The following is a 9,572-nucleotide window of genomic DNA, read 5'->3' on the forward strand; positions in this document are numbered from 1 at the left end:
ACCAACCTAAATGTCCATCAACAGATGAATGGATAAAGAAGATGTGGCACATATATACAATGGAATATTACTCAGCCATAAAAGGGAACGAAAGTGAGTTATTTGTAGTGAGGTGGATGGACCTAGAGTCTGTCATACAGAGTAAGTCAGAAAGCGAAAAACAAATACCGTATGCTAACGCATATATATGGAATCTTAAAAAAAAATGGTACTGATGAACCTAGTTCAGAATTAAAGAGGTAGACATAGAAAATGGACGTGAAGACATGGGGTGGGAGGGCGAAGCTGGGGTGAAGTGAGAGTAGCATCGACATATATACACTACCGAATGTAAAATAGTTGGCTGCTGGGGAGCAGCAGCATAGCACAGGGAGATCGGCTCTTCGCTTTGCCATGACCTAGAAGGGTGGGATAAAGAGGATGGGAGAGAGGCTCAAGAGGGAGGGGATATGGGGACATGTGTATGCATATGACTGATTTGCTTTGTTGGGCAACAGAAACTAGCACAGTATTGTGAAGCAATTATACTCCAGTAAAGATCTATTAAAAAAAAAACGGAACTACTGCATGCATTAGGATAATATAAAAATGCTGGAGAGGAAGAATAATGGCACAGCGGAAAATGGTTACAATAGACTAAGTAAAAAAGCAAGTTCCTAAGTAGCTCACACTGTGAAAGCATGTAGATACAGTAAGATACTTATATATGAAGACAGTAAGATACATATGTGTACATAAAGTAAAAATATATACCTACATGTAGATACAAGATACATACCTACGGGTAGATACAGCAATATACATACCTGTATATACAGTAAGATACATATATTCGTGTGCCTATGTGTGTATTCTTTCCATCCTCTCAAAACGCTTTCTCTTTTCTTTCTTTTTGGCTGCACTGGATCTTCGTAGCTGCACAGGCTTTCTCTAGTTGCTGAGAGCGGGGGCTACTCTTCGTTACCGTGCGCAGGCTTCTCATTGTGGTAGCTTCTCTTGTTGCAGAGCACGGGCTCTAGTCACATGAGCTTCAGTAGTTGTGGCACGCAGGCTCAGTAGTTGTGGCGTATGGGCTTTGTTGCTCTGCAGCATGTGGGATCTTCCTGGACCAGTGCTCAAACCCGTGTCCCCTGCATTGGCAGGTGGATTCTTAACGACTGCGCCACCAGGGAAGTCCCTCACAACGCTTTCTCCCCCCTAATCTAAAGATGATTCCAACTCTGTGCTTGCAATCCATTCCTTCTCAGGAACCTCACTTTATGGATCATCCCATTTTCCTCTTTTTACTGCTTTGATCCTTTCATTGCCTTAAAACATGCCCAAATCTCTCCCATTAAAAAGAAACAAAACCTCCCTTGACGGCCCAGTTCCTGTCCTCTGTCAGGGAGATGTGTAATAAGTTAATGTATAAGGGAATGAATGGATGCACAGAAAGTCCTAAAGCATATGTACCAAAATGTTAACTGATGATATAGTTAAGTTTTTAGTATCCTTCTCTTAATGTATCTGGCTTTTTTTTTTCATTTTTATACAATGAGCACGTAAAAAAATTTTTTTTTAATCTGGTTTGCAAAATGTAAAATGTAGGGGGCACCAAATAAATGCTAGTGACTTTCCTTTTCTTGCCATATCCCTAAGTTCGATTCATCCATGCATATATTTGGGTTTGTTTTCTTTTATTGTTCTTTCTACTTAAAGCATTAAAAATTATATTACAGCATTTCTTTAGGAGTTAAAAAAATGAACATGTATATATAGAACAGTATGCTTTCATACCAGGTTTATGAATAGTTTTCCACAAGAGCATAAAGCAATGTAATATTTATCAACATTTACACAGCTGTTAAGATTAACTGATTTTTTTAAAAAATTAGACTTCCTTAGGTTTGAATAAATCATTGATTCTCATTTGGGGCAATTTGGCTCCCTAACCCTCACACAAAGATTTAGCAATTTCTGGTTTCTGATGGTCACAACTGGATGCTACTGAGACCTAGTGGGTAGAGGCCAGGGATTCTGCTAAACATCCTACAGTGCACAGCACAGCCCCACTTCCCCCAGCGGGAGAGTATCTGAACCAAAATACCAATAGCACCCAAGGTTGAGAAACCCTGGAACTAATTCCCAGCTCCAAGGAAGCTGAGAAGATATAATTTCTTGAAGATCTTTCCAGAGTGGTTTGACACAATCACATAGGACTCCTTCAGGGCTGCATTATGAAGGCATGCTAATCACTTTTTGATTATCTCTTAAATTTGGTGCATAGGGATAGGTCAAAGAAGAATGACAACAGAAAACCAGCACTGATTCCTTATCAGAAACCTACTGGACTTCCCTGGTGGTCCAGTGGTTAAGACTCCATGCTTCTAATACAGGGGGCATGGGTTCAATCCCTGGTTGGGGAAGTTCCACATGCTGTGGCCAAAAAAAAAGAAAAGAAGCCTACTAAGGGGTCTTCTCTTATTATTCTTTCTCTTTATTAATAATTAGTCTCTCTATTGAATATTTCCCATCATCATACAAACATATTCTAGTAACTTCCACAATAAGAAAAAAATGGAAACAAAACAAAAAACAACTCCATGGATGGCTCATTCCTCTCCAGCTTCATTTCTTTTCTTTTTTTCTCTCTTTCCCAGAAAAACTTCTTGAAAAGGTGTTCTATACCAGTTGCTCACCTCCTTTCCCAGCCCACTCTAACCTGACATCCCCACTCCTGCCCCCAAATAGCTCTTATCAAAGTCAGAAATGACCTTGAAGCTCTCAAACTCAATAGTAACATTTCTATCCTGCTCTTGATTTACTTCTTTTTTTTTTTTTTTTTTTTTTGGCTGCCGTGGGTCTTCATTGCTGCACGCGGGCTTTCTCTAGTTATGGCGAGCGGGGGCTACTCTTCGCTGCAGTGCGCGGGCTTCTCATTGCGGTGGCTTCTCTTGTTGCGGAGCACGGGATCTAGGCACGTGGGCTTCAGTAGTTGCAGCATGCAGGCTCAGTAGTTGCAGCACGTGGGCTTAGTTGCTCCGTGGCATGTGGGATCTTCCTGGACCAGGGCTGGAACCCACGTCCCCTGCATTGGCAGGCAGAATCGTAACCACTGCGCCACCAGGGAAGCCCCTGATTTAATTTTTAGCTGTATTTGTCACAGCTGACCAGTCCCGCCTTCTTAAGATAGCTTCTTTTCCGGAATGTCTTGGCAGCACATTCTCCTGGGTTTCTTTTTACCTCTCTAGCCATTTCTTGTTTTTGTATCCTTTGCCGTCATCTCTTGCTTTGTACCAAATAAATGTTGGAGAACCCCAAGGCTTTGTTACAGACTCTTCCCCCTCTCTGTCTCAAGTTTCTCCTTGGGATGGGTAATTCCATCCTTTCTCTTGTATTTAAATACTATTTAAATGTAGATGACTCTCAAATTCATATTTTTAGCCCATATCTCACCTGTGTACCCCAGAATGCTAAAATGCCAGTCTGTCTGGGCAACAAATATATGTGCTAGGTACTGTGCTAGGGCCTAGTTCTCAGCAACACAGGAGCAACTACTCCTGGGCATTAAGTCTTAAGAGGCAGACAGATTTTTTTCTTTTTAAAGCAAACTATAAAGTCTATAATTATAAACTATGACAAGTGCACAGAAGGAAAGAAATGTTGTGCTAAGCGTGAAACAAAGGAACATTACATAGATTGTGTGGTCAAAGGTTTCTTTGAAAATGTAAAGCTTCAACTGAGAGCTGAAAGAAAAGGGGCAGCCAACCCAGCACCTAGGGAACAGCAGAGGAAGGGTCTCAGGCTGGAGGCTTAGACTGTGTGTCCTTATTGTGGATGAAAACAGGCTTTGTATTGTATTTAGCTTTAAATCCACTGGTGCCACCATTTTTACTTACTTGTATAAACAATTAGGAACAAAACCAGAAACAAGGTTCTGTACAGAGTAATGGGTTTCACTAACATAGCTGGTTTAAGTAAGCAAATGCCATTTCCTACAACAAGCATATTCTCTAGATTTAAAGTGAATATTATAATATGTTGCATGCCTTATGGTTGAAGTTTCCAGTTTGAGAATTTGTATATAACATCAAATGACTTTCCTACCATAGCTTTTTATGGAATAGCTCTGGAAGAATCTGTAACTATCTCAGGAAGCTTCTTCTTCTTAGTGAGCATAGTAAGAAACAGAGGCTGTACAAAATTAAACGTAAATAAGATCTTTTCTCCATTTGTCTTTCTTCCTTGGGTTTTTTGTTCCTTTGGTTTCTGAGGTTACCAGAGCTTAAGTATTCTTCAACCCTCTCTTCCTTATCTAAGAAGGGTAAATGACTAGACTAATACTTGAAAAATTATGTACTTGAAAGGATTATTTTTTCTCCCAAGTCTCTACCAAATACCATCGTGAAATATATATATATATATATATACATATTTAAATAAAGCTCACTCAAAATATTTTTAAATTTAGAAAAAATTTCACAATAATGTATAAATGGATATTGAAAACATGAACACAAATGAGATTTCCTGGAAAGAGTATAGTTATTTTATTTAACTGAAATCTATTTGGTACTTAATACATGCCAATTATGCATTGTTCTAAGTGCTTTAAAAATATTAACTGATCATTATCATTGTCCTCACACAGCCCAATGATGTTATCCCCATTTTACAGATGAGGATAATTAACTTGCCCAGAGTCACCTAAAAAGTGGTAAAAATCAAGCAATTTGGCTTCCGAGCCTAGATCACTAACCACTACATTGTAGATCTTTTTTTCTCAACTGAATTAGACCCCGCAGCTCCCTTTGATAAGAAATATTTTGTAACACCACCCTTTCTATCCCTAAATGATCATCATAGATAGTATAAGCTACCTAACATATAATTTTAAAATCACATAAAATGACATATCTGAAATAAAGAATTCAAAGAAAAGTAAATAAAATAAAATGTCTTTCACTATGTAAATACTTGGTAATGGTCTACACTGGAAGACTCAGTAAAGTAGGCAGATCCTGGCACCTATGTGTTGGATCACTCCTACAAATGCAGCAGTGTTGAAATAACTACTCATACACCAAGAACTGTAGTGATGCTGGAGATGTAATTTATCTGAAGAGAGGACAACTCTCAGTCAAGTTCTGAACAACTAGAGAACAATTCTCTTTCAATTTAAGGGAACATTGAATTACTGAAAATTTAAGTGTATAGTAATGCTGAATAAAGTAAAGAGTTAGGTCCTTGGATAATTACAAACATGCTTTCACTCATGAGAATGTCGGGGGGGTCCTACATTTTGTGGGACTGTCCCTGTCCAGCCCCTCTCCACTGAATCCCACCTCTTTGTGACAGCCCAAACCCCTTCAGCAGTTTCCCCCACCCCTCTGAGGAGTGGAGGTGAAATATTACCCTATGGAGAACCATTGCTGTGGACTGAGGAAAGAGCGGAGGAATGCTACTCCAGTGACAACCTAGCAAGGCACGATTAACAGGATTAAGGGTAGTATAATGGGGACAATTGATGCTTCTCAGATTGATGTGTCAGAATTTAGCCTTATTCCAGATTTCCCTGCTGGCGCAGTGGTTAAGAATCCACCTGACAATGCAGGGGACACGGGTTCGAGCCCTGGTCCGGGAAGATCCCACATACCGTGGAGTAACTAACCCTGTGCGCCACAGCTACCGAGCCTGTGTGCTGCAACTACTGAAGCCCGCGTGCCTAGAGCCCGTGCTCCACAACACGAGAAGCCACCTCAATGAGAAGCCTGCGCACCGCAACGAAGAGTAGCCCCGCTCGCGGCAAAGCCCGCGCGCAGCAACGAAAGCCCAATGCAGCCAAAAATGAATGAATGAATGAATTTAGCCTTATTCCTTCTCTGTCCCATTCCTCTCACCACACACAGACCTGTCCCCAAAAAGAGTTTCCCCCAGGTAGCAGTAATACCCGGCACTAAGCTGCCCCAGCCAGAAACCTGAGTCAATTTTGACTCTTCTCTCCCCATCATCCAATGTAACACTGTTACTTTGTTTCCAAACTTCTCTTATTTTTCCCTTCCTCTGTTTCTCCACTGCCAGCCCCCATAGTATACCCTGAAAATGCCACCGATTCACTTTTCTTCCCCTTTCTTTTTTGTTGTGGTATAGTTTACATAAAATAAAATGCACACATTTGAAGTAAAAAAAAATTTGACGAGTTTTGACACATAAATACACCCGTGTAGTTATTTTGTCAAAATAAATACCAAAATTAGTGTAACCAAAATCACTATATAGAACACTTGGTCAGCCCTGAAAATTCCCTTGTGCCCCTTTTCATCACTCACCTGATCCCCCCCGCCCCTGCCCCCCCCCACACCTGACACCAAGAAACCACTTTTCTGATTTATATCACTATGGGTTAGTACTGTCTGTTCTGGGACTTCATATAGATGGAGTCATATAGTATGTGTATATATATACCTTTGTGCCTAACTTCTCTTGCTGAACATATCCTAGTCATTCATATTGTTGCATGTGTCAGAAGTTCATTCCTTTTTGTTACTGAGAATTATCCCATTAAATGAATGTACCACGGTTTGTTTACCATCCTCTTGCTGACTGACACTTGTTTCCAGTTTGAGGTTATTATGAATAAAGCTGCTATGAATAAAGCTGTATTCTTTTTTTTTTTTTTTGCGATCGGACCCGCAGGCCCAGCAGCCATGGCTCACGGGCCCAGCTGCTCCGCGGCATGTGGGATTTTCCTGGACCAGGGCACGAACCCATGTCCCCTGCATCGGCAGGCAGACTCTCAACCACTGCGCCACCGGGGAAGCCCCAAAGCTGTATTCTTGTACAAGTCTTTTTTTTTCTTTCTTTCTTTTTTCTTTTTTTGGTGGACAGTAGACATATGTTTCTACCTCTCTTGGATAAATAGCTAGGAATAGAAATACTGAATCACAGAATAAGTTTCTCCTTAACTACATGAGAAGCTATACAGTGTTTCTGAAGTGGTTACACCAGGTTACATTTCCAGTCCCAGGAGGGGCTCTGGTGCTCCACATCCTCACCAGCTTTATACATGTTCACATGAAATCATTCACCATTCAGCAGCCTCAGTGATTTTTCTTAAATTGAAAACTTGATCATCTTACTCCTGAACTTAAAATAATTCAAAGGCTTTCCAGGGCTCTTGATTCAAAGCCCAGTAACTTTAACATGGTCTGCAAGGTCGCCCAGTGTTATCTCCAGCCACCACCCCTCTCTCCTTGCTCCAGACAATTCAATCCAAGGGCTTTTTTTTTTTTTTTTGGCCATGTCGCATGGCTTGCAGGATCTTAGTTCCCCAGCCAGGGACTGAACCGGGTACACAGCCATGAAAGTGCCAAGTCCTAACCCTTGGACCACCAGAGAACTCTCCAGAGGGCTTTTCTTTCGTTTTCTAAAACTTGTCCAGTTCCTCACCCAGCCTTACCATCCTTCAGCTCTCAACCACATGTCACTTCCTCAGGATAGACTTTTTGACCACCACCTGCCTTGACTTTATTAGGTCTCCCAATTACATATTCTAAAGGCATCCTCTACTTCTGCTTCCTGGCATGATCACATTTGTAATGTAGTACTTCCATCATTATTTGTTTAATTTTTGACCCTGCAGATTCTTTTTAAGCTCCAAGAGAGCAAGGACAATAACTGCCTTGTTCTCAATATATCTTTCACATCTAGCACGTTGCCCAGTACATATTAGGCCCTTAATAAAATTTATTGGATGAAGGAATGATTCTTCCACGCTTGCTTACCTCCCTCTATCCAAATATCCACACTGCTGCCAAACTGGTTGCCTAACAAGTAAGTGTCATCAGGTGCTGCTGCTGCTGCTGCTAAAAATTCTTTTTTTTTTTTAACACCTTTATTGGAGTATAATTGCTTTACAATGGTGTGTTAGTTGCTCCTTTATAACAAAGTGAATCAGCTATGCGTATATATATATATCCCCATATCCCCTCCCTCTTGCGTCTCCCTCCCTCCCACCCCCCCATCCCACCCCTCTAGGTGGTCACAAAGCACCGAGCTGATCTCCCCGTGCAATGCGGCTGCTTCCCACTAGCTATCCATTTCACGTTTGGTAGTGTATATATGTCCATGCCACTCTCTCACTTCGTCCCAGCTTACCCTTCCCCCTCCCCATGTCCTCAAGTCCATTCTCTACGTCTGCGTCTTTATTCCTGTCCTGCCTCTAGGTTCTGCATAACCATTTTTTTTTTAGATTCCATATATATATGTTAGCATACGGTATTTGTTTTTCTCTTTCTGACTCACTTCACTCTGTATGACAGTCTCTAGGTCCATCCACCTCATTACAAATAATTCAAGTTTGTTTCTTTTTATGGCTAAGTAATATTCCATTGTATATATGTGCCACATCTTTATCCATTCATCTGTCGATGGACACTTAGGTTGCTTCCATGTCCTGGCTATTGTAAATAGAGCTGCAATGAACATTGTGGTACATGACTCCTTTTGAATTATGGTTTTCTCAGGGTATATGCCCAGTAGTGGGATTGCTGGGTCGTATGGTAGTTCTATTTTTAGTTTTTTAAGGAACCTCCATACTGTTCTCCACAGTGGCTGTATCAATTTACATTCCCACCAACAGTGGAAGAAGGTTCCCTTTTCTCCACACCCTCTCCAGCATTTATTGTTTGTAGATTTTTTTCATGATGGCCATTCTGACCGGTGTGAGGTGATACCTAATTGTAGTTTTGATTTGCAATTCTCTAATGATTAGCTATGTCGAGCATCCTTTCATGTTTCTTTTGGCAATCTGTATATCTTCTTTGGAGAAATGTCTATTTAGGTCTTCTGCCCATTTTTGGATTGGGTTGTTTGTTTTTTTGTTATTGAGCTGCATGAGATGCTTGTATATTTTGGAAATGAATCTTTTGTCAGTTGCTTCGTTTGCAAGTATTTTCTCCCATTCCAAGGGTTGTCTTTTCGTCTTGTCTATGGTTTTCTTTGCTGTGCAAAAGCTTTTAAGTTTTATTAGGTCCCATTTGTTTATTTTTGTTTTTATTTCCATTTCTGTAGGAGGTGGGTCAAAAAGGATCTTGCTGTGATTTATGTCATAGAGTGTTCTTCCTATGTTTTCCTTTAAGAGTTTCATAGTGTCTGGCCTTACATTTAGGTCTTTAATCCATTTTGAGTTTATTTTTGTGTATGGTGTTAGGGAGTGTTCTAATTTCATTCTTTTAAATGTAGCTGTCCAGTTTTCCCAGCACCACTTATTGAAGAGACTGTCTTTTCTCCACTGTATATTCTTGTCTCCTTTATCAAAGATAAGGTGACCATATGTGCATGGGTTTACCTTTGGGCTTTCTATCCTGTTCCATTGATCTATATTTCTGTTTCTGTGCCAGTACCATACTGTCTTGATTACTGTAGCTTTGTAGTATAGTCTAAAGTCCAGGATCCTGACTCCTCCAGCCCCATTTTTCTTTCTCAAGATTGCTTTGGCTATTCGGGGTCTTTTGTGTTTCCATACAAATTGTGAAATTTTTTGTTCTAGTTCTGTCAAAAATGCCAGTGGTAGTTTGATAGGGATTGCATTG

The sequence above is a fragment of the Mesoplodon mirus genome, assembly GCF_964341445.2.
Source record: "Mesoplodon mirus genome assembly, chromosome: 15".
Taxonomy (NCBI): Eukaryota; Metazoa; Chordata; class Mammalia; order Artiodactyla; family Ziphiidae; genus Mesoplodon; species Mesoplodon mirus.